A 13,914-nucleotide genomic window follows, 5' to 3' on the forward strand; every position below is an offset into this window, starting at 1 on the left:
TCTATCATATCCCTCCACTGGACAGATGGGGAAAAATGCAAAATAGCCATTGAGATAAGGCAGAGACCACTCGCAGCTACCATCATGGGCAAAACAGACTCAACTCTGGGAAACTAATTTAATATATGACGAAATAATATATTTCCTAATATATTACACAAATTAAAGTAGGATAATAAGAAATAAAAAAACAACCTTAAACACCCCACCTCTTTCTGGGCTCAACTTCACTCTTGAATTCTTTACCTCCTCCACCTCATCAGCTCAGGGTAGGAGGATGTGGGTTATGGTTCCGTTCATTGCACATTCTTTCTACTACTCCTTCCTCCTCTCTTGCCACAAAGTGGCGTCCCAGTCTGTTCACTACCTTCTCACATGAAAGAGTACCTATAAAATATTTTATTGAATTTTTTTTCCAGTTCTGTACCCATGGATATGCATTCAGACACATACTCCTAAATTAATCACAGCTAAACAAACAGTTAAGCTACATATGCAGAAATGTTACCTTCCACAGTAGAAAAACAGGGCACCAGCTGCAACATAAAGGAATGTTTTAATTTATATCCCATATTTTAATTTATATGTCTTTAGAGAAAACAATGTGAGAAAATAGATTCCATGTCTTTAGGTGATCAGAGGAAGATTAAAGAAGCCACTCTAACACTAGCTACTTTAATGGACAGTGTTTTAAGCATAAGAAATCCAGTACTTTGACTTTCTTGGATAATGCTAATTCTAGCATTATATTTAAGAAAGTGCTGTACACTATTGATGAAAATGAGTCTAATCAAGCTTAGAACATGCAAAAACCCAACAGTATCTGTCTTTCTGCTGCTTAATATCTACTCATTAGCAGGGGTTTATGCCAAGTTTCAATTACACGTGTTAAGTGATTTCTACCAACCAGAAGTTCCAAAAAACAGTGATCCTAACTTGATAAGTTTCTAATATCATTATCTCTCTTCCCTTTAAGTGTGGATTCAGTTACACAAGCAAAATTTTGTCTTTCTTCTGTGTGTAGTCTTGTTATGCTTTTACTTTGGACACTGTTTATCTTTAGGTACATAAGGGATGCTGTGCCACTTTACTGCTCCTGCAAAAGCCCAGAAAGCACCCTTAGTGTAGAAATAAACTGCTTCCTGATTTGAAAAAGTGATTTAATGTAATTATCAGGTTTAATAATTTCAGGGACATTAATTTGGCTTCAAGCATACCAGGCATTTAATTTTTTTTCATTAAAGAGAACTGCTTTTGTAGAAGGAAGCTTTGCAGAGTGTCCAGTTTGTAGGTAAATACAGAAGCTGAGAAATTAATTTGTTCAGTGTAAGACTTAATGACAATAAAGCTTCTAGTGTAGGAGTTATGTTGTTACTATTAAGAGAACGTATGCTCATGCAAGTCCCTCACACTAATGATCTTTTAAAGCATTGCAACTTCCTTATAAAGATGATGCCATCACTTTAGCTCAGATCAGATTCTGTGATTCTACCACAGTTTCTTGAAAAACCTGGGAATTTAGTAAATTCTAGCACCCAAAAGTGTAAATCACAGACAAACACCCTAAACAAAAACATTAAAAAGTCATGTATCATATAGAATAAAACAAGATCACCTTTACTAAAAACTATTTTGCTCTTTACCTTTTAAAAAATAAAGAAAATATAAAGCATAAAATATCGGGTGTGTCGTGGTTTGACACTGGCACAATGCCAGTGCCCCCCATGAAAATGCAATCTCTCAACTGAATGCTGTGAAATGTGATCGAGAACAGAGCAAAGCAGGCCCAAGCTTAATAACAAGAAAAAAACTTTATTAAACTACTACCACTATGCTACTATAAAAGGGGGGGGGGGGGGGAAGAAGAAAGAAACACACACAATTCAAAATGAAAACCTTCTAAAGCATTCCTCCTCCCACCACCCAACTCCAACAAACCACAGTGAGACACAATCTGGACCCCAATCAGGTTTCCACCCTCCAGATAATCAACACCCAGTCCATCTGCAGGGAGAGAGGAGTCTCTCTTGTGCCACAGACCCCCCAAGAAACACAGCTGCCACACCCTGTGCTTCCATGTCACCACATGGCACCGCCCGGAGAAAAAGTTTGCCAGTGGTGACCCTCTCCTTTCCATGCACAGTGCTCTCACCACCAATGCATGGATGGACAGACTGCTTTTAGGATTTTTTTCCTTTCAAGGATGCCCTGCCAAGAGGGGAAAAAACAACAGTTCAGTTTTTCATTTTTGGGACCAACAGTCCCCCCCATTTTCCCCTGGGGCCGAGGATCCACGAACAGAGCTCTTCTTCTCTTCTTCCTCTCTGAAGACAGGGGGCACCACCACAAACCTCCTTAACTTTTCACTGTTCGCTCCACTTCTGTCTTTTCCCAGCTGAAGCAGGTCTCTTGGCTCACCAGCATCCTCCTAAAATACAGTCTCTCTTGGAGGAGAAGATCAGTTCAATCTGTGGCTACCAAGAAAAAGTCCAGCCAAACAGCCATTCCATCATCTCCTCCCACCTAGAATTTCTCCTTCCAACATCCCAGGTCCCAGGCTGTCTCTCTTTCTCCCTTTTTCAAACCAAGGAGGAGAAAAATTTCACAAAGCTTTCATTTCTCAGGAAGGGTTAAAAGTCCCAACTCCCAGAGATGGCTCGCTGCCCAGGCTCCAGCTCCCACAGGCGGCTGGGCACCTTGCGGCCCCCCCGATCTTCTCCTTCCCCGCGGTAAACTGCTGGCAAAACCACCGCTGTCTCTTTTTTTCTCTCTTGGGAGAGAGAGAGACTCTGGGGGGAATGGAGACATCCCAGATTTTGTCCACCCTTCCATCTGCAGGGGGCCAACCCGGGTTCCGGTCCCTCCACCCTTGGGCCTACCTCCGAAGGCCACATGGCTTCTCCCCTCCCCCACCCAGCTCGTGGCCGGGCAGGGGAGAGTCCTGCACTGACCGCTGACCGGAACCCAAGAGAGCGAGTTCTCCTGGGAATTCTGCTTTTAACCCCTCTGTGTTCTCAGAGGCGTGTCCACCTTCAATTGGTCAATGTCCAAATTGACTTCTTCCTTCCGGAAAAATTCTTTTTCCGTGTCAAACCACGACAGGTGGGAAAGGGGGGGGAACATGGATTATTTATTCAATGCCCAGTACTTCCACTAAAATTTAGATTTGTTTGAGCTTAAGAAAAACTGAGAAGTTGGGAATTTTTTTTTTCCCTATAAATGGGGTTTTTCTTCACTCCGAACAATTTAACATATGCATCAACCCCATTATGATCTCTTTATTTTGCAGTGAATAATCTTCTGCATCTAATTCATGATAGGGCTTTGATAGGACATCATTGCAGTAAGAGGGCGAAGCTGACTCCTCTTTGTAATTCTGACAGCATAGGAGACAGTGGATTGATGGGTCCAGGAGAAAGAATAAGCAACTGAGCAGGGAGTGATAAATACATGACTGTCTAGCACTGCTTCTGACTAGTGACAAAAAAGCATCCTTTTTTCTGTCTGATATGGCTAACTAAGCAGGGAAACAAGCCCAGGATCTTCATATAATATTCTTAGCCCCAAGCAACATGAAAATGTGAATCATAAACAGTAAGAAAAGGAAGAAAATTCTCCAAAATATTTTTTTAATTCTTCCAGCATCAGCAGTCCGAGCTAGTACTGACTAGACATTAGGAAAGAGAATTAATAAAAATAATAATTATGAGACATCTAGCTGCAAACAGAATTAAGTGCAGAGAAATGATGATATAGGGAAATCCTCTGGCTTTATCTGAAAGGAGAACATAAGCACAATGGTCTTCTGCTTATTCTAAAATAAGGCCTGGAGATAAAATAGGCTAGAGTCACATCTAGGGAAAACAGTCATATGCTTGGAATTCCAATGTATATGGACAAAGACTGTTAGAAACTGGAAGAACTGAACTTAATTATACTGAATGAATAGAACTCAAACTTCTTCTGGCAAGGGAGAATTTAGCCTAAAGTTTTTCCTTTCTTTTGTAGTATTAAATTTGAAATAATTGTTTATATTTCAACAAGTTTACTCTGGTTGTCCTGGGTACACTATTGTATGGAAAATATTTGCTGCATCAGACCTTTCAAAGATCAATAATTCCTAGTGTTTTCGATCCTTGAGACTTCAATGATAATTCTGATGCTGAAAATTTTAATTGTATTGTCTTGCTAAAACTAAGAGATCTATCAGTTTATTTCTTTGTCTTTAGAATGTCATATTCTGAGAAGAAATCATCAGGCTTAATAAAGAAATCTACTTAGAGTCTCTATTTCAATCCCAATTATTACAGCTCTCTTTCCTGCTGGTACTATTAAAACCATTATATTTCCATATTAGTTTTAGGAATATTTCAATTATAGAGGTCACTCAGTTATTAATATGGGCTCATGTGTCATCTGTAAACAAAATATTTTTTTATTGTCAAAACAAATAGCTAAAATACTATTATCAAGGATTTTCACAGTTTCTCACACTGCTATGGTTAATCCTTAATCCCTTGTAGAGTTAATTAATACAAATATTCATATTGACTAAACTAGTGCACTGTGCTCATAAAAAAAACCACTGAGCCTGGCTATATCTGCCAGTGCCAGAATGCACAGGTTTTTAATATTTACGTAACACAACCTGCTTTCCAAAAAGACACAAAAGTTATCACTGCACATATCAAGGCATACTAGTCTTGTTACTCAGTTTATCACTCAAAGTTAGAAATTGGGGGAATATGTCATCCTTAATTTCTCTGCTCTCTTCCTTATACTACAGGTTTTTCCACAAAATTTTCTTAATTTTCCCCAACAGCCAGACTTCTAACTATTTAAAGGTTTTTCTTATTGAGCTTAATCTGAAATATATATATAACTAGAGCTCCATGTTTCTCAAGCAAAAGCAATAGGTCAGTTGAAATACCAAATCTCCTTTAGAACTGTGATACACATCAGATTGTTATATGTTTGATTGACTGAAAATTAAGACTTCTGTCTGTGAAAATATGACATAAAAGTCAGTCAAGTGCTTGAAAAACTTTGTGAACTTTTTCAAGCAGTACATTTAGTCTCTGAATAGAAAAATAAGCTTTTCTTAAGTGAAAATACATTCAGTTTCTTGAATGTTAATAAAAATAATTGATTGATGTATGGATAAAAAAAGCAATTCTAATTTTATAAAGTTTTGTGCTGTGATGATAAAGTAAATAATTATTTAGTCCAAAACAAAAAAAGAATTTGACTTGTCAAATCTAGAAAAAGTGTTTTTCCTAGGATTTTTATCTATGCCTGACTATCAGAACAATGATAATAATATAGGCCAAGATAGATTATTTGCTACAGTTCTTATGGGAAAATAAACTAGAATGCATATTCAAATTCTTGAACTGGTTGGGACTTTGAGGAGCTCAAACTGTTGTATGAGTGCTTTTTGGAGATAATTTATTCATGTGTAACTATCTAAAGAGAGTTCAAAGTGGGATATTGCTCAAAACTAGCCACATATTAAATGGCAAAGAAAATACAGAATAATTTTTATTGGAAGAATTTCCAATCTGTATTTGTATTATATTTACAAATAATTGTGTAATTTTCTTTGAATTTAGTTATGGTTAAGTAAGAAAGAGAATTAAAAAAACTTGGTGTGAAGAGGAAGGAACATACAACCCAGGGTGTTGCATGAGAAAAATGGAGCTAAACAAATTTGTCCAAGAAAAAACATCTTTCAAAATTCATTAGTATCATTAAAAGACAAGCAAGAGAAAAAACATCAAGTGATTGAAGTTATGTCTACCTAAGCTAGTTGTGCAGTACATAGAGAAGACCTGTAATGAAACCCCGTAGAAAAACAGCACTGAGCATTCTGTACATGTTTCAGGGTGGGAAAAAGGTGGGAGGAGAAGGGAATATTTAGAATTAGCTCTAGTCTGAATGCCGATTAATGGCTGTAGGATTCTGCATGTGCCCCTAGCATGTGTCTTTTCATTTAGATTCATCAGAAAGGCATCCACCTTGTGCACTCCAGTACCTCTCTACAATGACAGCACAAGTACAGAAAAAATTAGAAGAACTGGAAGATTTGTTTCTCAGATTAACTCCTAAATCTGACTAAGGTATTATTATAAACAACTCATGCAAAAAATAGAGGGCAGCTTCTCCATAAAGAGAATACTGTCGGAGCTCGGCTTTGGCTCATTTTATCTTTAAGATGTCCAAAATTATCTGAATCCTTAAATCTGGTGAAATCAGACAAGTACTTCAGGTCAGGGCTCCCCCTCCCTCACGTGGAGCATAAGAAAGCATCAGTGCTTTTATATTCAGTGAATGAGGGAAAAGCTTATTGAATAACAGGTCTGTGCTGCTGCAGGAAATAAGATTTTTTTTTTCCTACAATTGCAGAAGAAATAAGTATTTGACATTGGTGTTGCTCTACATAAAATTTCTTAGGCATAATTAAATAACGGATTCTCTTCCTGGAAACAAATGAAATTAAAATGAGCATTACTTAAATTATAGAAGAAAAATCAAGACATTCTTAATCTTTATATTCACAAATTAAAATAGAATTTGTTAAGCCTAATGAAAATAAATCCTAATTTAGTAAATTTGTAAACTTAGTTCACAAGACCACAGAAATGCAATGTTTGAAAGGTACTGATACTACTGGAATTCATATAAAGTTTTATCTATTAGATATAACCTTACAAGGTTCTGTGATCAGAGAAAATTTCTCTAATACTCCCTAGTTTGAATCTAACCAAAGGTTGGAAGCTCTGGGTTTTAAATCCCTGTGACTGAATAATTCAGAAATTTGAGATTGATACTGAGATTCTTCCTTGGCCTTACTCTTTATGAATCCATCTGGAACCAATCCTTATTGACAGAAGAATCAGCATGTGTTGAAGTCATTGCAAGACCAGACAATACCTCTTTAGTCACTAACATAGCAGATTTTGCTTGATATCAGAGCCCAAGGGATTAATCTCACTTCACCAAACTGGAAGATGTTACTTGTAGTCTGACATTGTCCTCAAAAGTTCCTTTTGTAGTCAGCAGAGATAAAGAGGCGCTTCTGTGGAGTGTCTAAGGTCGTTAATGTGAACTTATCTCCGAAAGAGGTATTTTTCTCTGCTTACAGTAAAGGAGTCATAGAGAAATTAGCTTTGGCTTACACATGCAAACAAAAAATCCAACAAGAAATCCTGAGAAGAGTACCTCAGACCTGTATGCAGCTCTTTGCTTAATGGTTGTTATGCTGCATTGGTACACCAGCTCCAAGTTGTACCTAAATTTCATAGAAGCCCACTTTTGATTGCTGGGTCTATCACTGGACCATAAATCATGTTTTGGGTTCATTTTCCCTTCAAGCAACTCTGCTTTCAGTAGTGAAGTGCATATTCTTGGTTCTGTCTCTACCTGCTGTTCTCTTCAATTCTTCATATTTTTTCTGTTTTTACTAGGGGAATTGGAGAGTGTGTGAGAAGAAAATCAACTTCTAATTTTATGCTTTGTTTATTTGAGCTATTGTTTGTATATGACTAGTTTAATCATGCACAACATTCACCCTTCATTACACTGAACATTGCTAGAAGTAGATGCCTTTGAGCAAAATAATGCCTAATTTGCATTAATCTTGCTTTGCTCAATTCTTTTATACTGATGCAAACATGTGCCACAAATTGCTCTCTATTTTTTAAACCACAAGAAATGCATAAACTACACTCCCATATTAAGTAGCACTTAATTTGCTGAACTCCTCTAAAGTAACTAAAAATGTTACAATGTTCTCAATTCCAAAAAAAATAACAAAAATATCTCAAAACAGGGAACAAAACAGTGTCTGCATAATGATGCAAACAGGTAATAAATTTTAAAAATGTTTTCACAAACCACAAATAAATAAATAATTACACTTAAATCTTGGTTTTTAAAAATTTCTTCCCTTTCCCTATTGTCTACTTTCCTGCAGGTGATTACCTATTCCCTATTCTCTATTCCTGCAGATACAGGCCAGCCAGTATCATTTAATTTGTTAGAGTATCTAAAAAAAGGCTTGTAGCCAAATATAATTTTCATATAGCTGCCACTGAAATTAACATTAATTCTGTTTTCCATTTAACTTCTCCAATATATACTACTTCATTGTCATTCATTACAATTGTTAAAGTTGTACTAGAAGTAATATTTTTTAGTTTTGTTTGTTTGTTTTGTTGTTTTGTGTTTGTTTGTTTGGATTTTTTTCAGAGAAGTCTACACTCCTCCAATGTATTTAAAAGACTATGATGTTGTATAATGTGTATGTATAAGCACAGGAACCACAGAGGTTGTGGAGAAAAGCAAAGGTCTCCCTAAAGGGGAGCTATAGAACACTGATTTGGCTACTCCGCAGAAGCAGACAGGGTGCTTTCCATCTCCCAGGTGGCCTAGATTGTCTTTTTTTATTCAGTGATAATGGATCCACTTCCTTTATCCACTTCCTCTTATAGTTTAAATTAAATACTCAAACAAGCCTGGGAAAAAAATGATCAGCGCCTTATAGTAAGTACTATGACCATTAGGTCTGATGGCTATATTTTGTCTTATTATTATCCTTATTTTGATCCAGCTGATGTAGAATTTCATCTTAAGCAGTGGCCAATTCTTTAAAAAAAAAAAAATCTGAGAATATATCCAGATATATCTAAGATATACAAAGTATCTTAAATCCTCATGAAAATGCTCCTTTTTAAAACAGATCTGATTTAGCACAATCTCAAGCAAGGAATCAAGTTACATCTGCATATTCTCTAATCATTTTTTGTTTCTTTCAGTAACATTTCCAGAAAAGACTTCGTTTCTTGTTTGGCTGCTGGTGAAAAAAAGAAATATATATACATGAATCTCCTGAGGAAAAGCTGGTTCTGAAGGTTCCACGCAAAATCATGTTTCAGTCTATAGCCTCTTTTAAGATGCCTGGGATATGGTCTAATTGAGGTTAACTCTATGTTCTACTCCCAGTTCTGGAAAACTGCACGCGTTTAGTTGCCTGCCTATGCTGTGCAATTACCTCTGAACTTGTTCCAAACTCCATCCCTCCAGACTTGAACGTAATCCAGTTGTTTCAAAGATGTCACTGGAACCCCAACTCATGAGCTGCATCTTATTGTCATAAGGATAACTTAGCAAGACAAAAGCCTTAGCAGGAATGGGTAACTCAAACCCTTACACACATCCCATACATTCTGTATCAACAACTGTGTGCGAGTTTGAATGTTCACATACTCAGAGACACCTGCATGGGAAAGATGCAAACCACAGCAGAATTTGCCATAAGGGCCACTGCTGAAAGGTGAAGGGCATTATTCTGCACACTGTCATCTCCTCCCTGCCCTATATAGATTCTCAAGGAGAATTTTATCCATGAAAACTGTCAGAATTCCAAACTGGAACAGCTTTCAGAGGAGATTAACCTTCTCCATGGCACAGCAATTTTCCCTCCTGAGGAAAGCCATATTATTTCAGTCTGAAGAAGGTGCCTATTACTTTAGAATTTAAGAACCCACAAGTTTCTTCTCAGAGAGAGAAGCAATTACTTTAACTGCTGTACTCAGCATGAAAATGTTTGGGGAAAAAATGCCTCTCTTAATCATATTTTGACATCTATAATATGAATGTGGCTAAGCATATGAAAAACTAAAATAAAATTTTAAAATGTGTACCTATAATAACTATCATGAAACTATAAAATACGATGTATAACTTATTAATATTTTACTGTGTGGAAATGCATTTTAATGTGTTACTCTACATTGAAGCTTTGAGAGTGTTTTCTCATTAAAAAACAGTTTCAGTGAAAGATATTCTCATACACAAAACCATACTTTGGCTATCTGAGTAACTATGGGCCTTGATTTATTATTCATTAACAGTCCTTTGTTAACAATTGAACAACTTTTGCAGTGAAAAGAGAAAACTCCTCAGTGTTTTTCTACATCTGACTAAGAGGATTTACCCTGTAATCTTAATATATAGCTTTGAATGAAGGGTTAGATTACCAAAATATATATTTTATTATTAGGTAACCTATTTAATTTTGGAGGTTCTATTGTTTCTTCTACTAATTAAAGTACATGGAAACACTGCCACAAAACATCACTTGAAGAAGTACTTTGTCCTCCATTTTCCCTCCTGCATAGGAAAGGATAAAATAGCTGCATAGCTGCAAAAAAAACCCAAAAAAACAACAAAAACAAAACAAAACAAAAAACCCCACAACAACAAAAAAAAACACCTCAAAGGATTTGCCTTTGATTTGGACCATGGAGGTAAAAAATGGTGAGGGTATAGCAGGTGTAATGGGACAAGACTCATACCCACCTCTGTGCTAACCTGGTCCTTTTCCCTCTGAAAGTCTGATTGCATTTTCAGGGGCTGGTACAGTGCCAGAAAAATACAATCTCCCAAGATAGAGGGGACTGTCTACTTTAAATTATTGGCCACCTTTCACAGTTACACCACTGTTGAGAGGAAAGCCTGTGGGAGAGATTTTTAATATATCACAGTAGATCTTGATGTCATGTCACTTATCAGTGTGAGCCCTTCCTAAGCTTCTTAGAAATCTACTGCTCAATCAGTTAGTTTACCTTTCTTTTGCCCTTTCTTCTCTCTCTCTTATCCCTTCGTTTCCATGGAGGAAATTGATAGACACAAGGAGGTATAGAACAGTCCGGGACTGTGTGTAAGTAATTTTTGGTGGCAGGACTGTAACGTGTATCCCTCTCTTTCCTGGTTCCCTCAGAGCCTCATTCCATTGGAGTTCTCCTTTTCAGAGAGCTCCCATTGTGAATGGTTTCCAAAATCACAATTGCTGCAAAAACACTGGATAATCTTAATCTGTATTATCTTTTGAGAGGAATCAATTAAAGGGGATGGAAAAGGTTAATGACTTGAATATCTTGGTCTACACTACAGCTTGCTGGAGCCTATGAGTGAATCAGTGTAATTCAAGTTTTTAAGTGATTAACTCAGGAATTTTTATGAGCAGTAAATTCAATGCAAAAATTAGGCCAAAAGGTAAAAAATATATTGAACTTATCATCAGGTAGAAAAAAAATCATTCTTTATACAAATTTTACAACCAAATAAACATTATAAAAAGGAATATTGAAAAACACATTAATTTGAGGGCACCTTCCCCCTTCCTTGTTCTATTTCAAGAGAGTAACAGGGAGATTAAAGCAGTAGGAGAGATATAAATGTCACACTAGCAATTTATTTTAGTGCTATTGAAAAAAGACCTCTAAAAACAAACAATCTGCAGAGACAAGAGAAGGGTTGATCTAAATCAGTATTGAGGAAGGAGGACAACCATCTACATAAGAATTTGCAAAGCACAGTTTTTGGACAATTCATTAAAAATAATTTTACTGGGGTCTAATGTTCTAAGGTCTCTTTGAAGCTCAGTTTTACTCTCCTTAAAATGTTTCCTTAGTGCTAAAGAAAAGCTTATATGAGGTCCAGGTAATTCAACTGCAAAATGTGCAGACTGTTGCCATCTCTTTCTACATCTTATTTGGTATCAGCTCAGAAATGTAATGTGTAACCTGTGAATAAAAAAACCTAGCTTAAAAAAAAAAAGTCTGAATAGTGCATATTTCCAAAACTTGAGGTAATTTAGAAGAGAGTGTATCTCCTTTCTGCCTTATTGACTGTTGACATACAAGTGGCTTGAATTAATTATCACCTTTGGTGACCTAGATCTTCCAGATATTTGGTTTAATAGAAATAAGTTTGCTGTTGTGTTTGTAACTCACATCATAAATTACACTGCAAAGACAAGCTGTTTCTGTCTTTTGTATAAAATAAAGAACATTTTGATATATAATATTGCTGCATTTTATTGGAAATATTCCATGGGAGAGCTGAAACCTTTGGACACTGAATACCACATAAAGTGATACTGAGGAATTACACCCCATTATTGAAATTAGATGTAGAATAGGACTTTGAGTATCTCCCTATATTAGGCAGAAGACATAAAAATAGCTGACTTTGGTTTTGTTCTTAAAACCCTCATCTGGGTTTAGGAGCAGCAATATAGGTTTTGTAAGCAAGTATTATGAAAAGAGAGACTTCTACTTGTCCAAGTCCATGCTTACTAGGTTTCACTCTTGTTTCCTAATCCTGCCTTTTTCCTCCACCATTGTTTCTGTCTTGAGCAGCTTGTCTGATCTTTTTGTCTATACAAGAACACACAGACCTACTGCAAAGAGAATTGTTGGGCACCTTTATTAACATCATCATGCTGCTCTGAAAATATGGTGAGCTATAACACTGCAAAATAGTTTTATTGTCATTGTGTTCCCAGAAGTGGTTAATCTCCCATAAACAATGATCATAGGAGTTATATGAGTCAGAGAGGTGCCATCACTACTGTCTGTAATGAAGCCAGGTTGCCAGTGTAATTGTACCTATATTTTGACCTGTTTCTTGACTGTAGATATAAAATAGCAAGATTTAGACAATCTATCAAACACAACACTTTTATTCAATAACTTCTTCTAGTAAAAATAAAAATAATTAAAATAAAATAAAATTAAAATAAAAATAAAGAAATTAATTTTTAAATCTAATAATGATAAACACTGAATTTATTTAATGTATTTAATGAAAATAAGTGTGCTTTTTTGGGTGCTCAGAAAAGCTCAACTTCAGTCTTCCTTCAATCTGTTTTTCTTCCTTATATTAAAAAATGAAGATGGTATGAAATTGACAGAACTATTGAAAGTAGTCCATTCAGAGAAATTTGGAGTATGAAACAGTAGGAAAAATTATTGTCAGCCACAATATTAATCAAATAAATCCAGATTTCAAATTCCTCCATCTAGCAGTTATTTCATTTAAAATTCATCTTTTGCCTGAGTTCAGAAGTGATCCTTGTCCTCCCAGGGCTCTTACCCTGCAGGTTAACAAGGCTGCAAGCATCAAGTCCCAGTTCAGCAAAGCACTTCAGCAGTACATAGGGGAGTGAGGTGATAGATCACATATGGTTCAAACACCTCCTAACCCCACTTGCTCAGAGTATATTGATAATAACATCAGTCATACAAATTAGACATGGAAAAAAATTATTGAATCATGCTGCCTATCACCCTGGAAATTTGTGACTCATTATCATATTGGGATATTTGTAGTGGGCTACTAATTTTTAGTTTGAGTACTCAAGACATGGATAAGTTCATCTGAATCCTGTTTAACTCAGAAATCTATTGATCTTCTAGGAAAGCTTGGGAGGTTTCCCTTCTATTGTTAAACCTAACTTGGCTTTTATAATTTTTGAACTGCCCCTACGTTTCTACATGATGAAGCAATTCAAATTGGTCTTTCCAAATATTTTAAGCACTTAGTTAAAAGCCATAATACATATAAATTCTTTTTGAAATAGCACAAGAAATGAATAATGAACTGACATAAAGTAAAATGTAGCAACACGTAACATGAAAAATAATTGCATATAAAAATAATTGCGTGTATAATATAAACCAAATGAATCACCTTAATAAATAATTTCTGAACATTCCAAAATGAAACTGTAGGAAAGGAAGGAGTCTTTTTATAACAATATTATTATGGTTTCTTGTCTGCAAATAAAAACTCTAAATCAAAACAATGTTATCTAAATTGTACTTTTTATTGTTCCTTCTTATACTCTATCTTAAATACTTGAGAATTTTATATATGTATGTTGTCATGTATTTATACCATGCTTTAATGCAAAGTAATTATACAAATGTATAAAAACAGTAAATTCTTTAATTCAAGAAAAATTACCATAGAGGCATAATGAGACATCCAGTCATTTTGAAAAGATTGTATCTTTTCTTTGAGCACTCTCCTGTCTATATCATAATATCTTCTTTGTAATGTCTT

The 13,914-nt window shown here is 35.7% G+C and overlaps 1 long non-coding RNA gene across 1 annotated transcript in view; it reads left to right on the plus strand.

Moving 5' to 3' along the window:
- The window catches only part of LOC140683580 (uncharacterized), a 36,907-nt gene extending 26,740 nt beyond the window's left edge, over positions 1 to 10,167 (plus strand). The window contains exon 3 of the long non-coding RNA XR_012054749.1: positions 8,817 to 10,167. This is a non-coding gene — a long non-coding RNA (uncharacterized lncRNA). The remainder of the gene's footprint in view (positions 1 to 8,816) is intronic.
- Positions 10,168 to 13,914: the final 3,747 nt, after the last annotated feature.

The sequence above is a fragment of the Taeniopygia guttata genome, chromosome 3 (assembly GCF_048771995.1).
Source record: "Taeniopygia guttata chromosome 3, bTaeGut7.mat, whole genome shotgun sequence".
Taxonomy (NCBI): Eukaryota; Metazoa; Chordata; class Aves; order Passeriformes; family Estrildidae; genus Taeniopygia; species Taeniopygia guttata.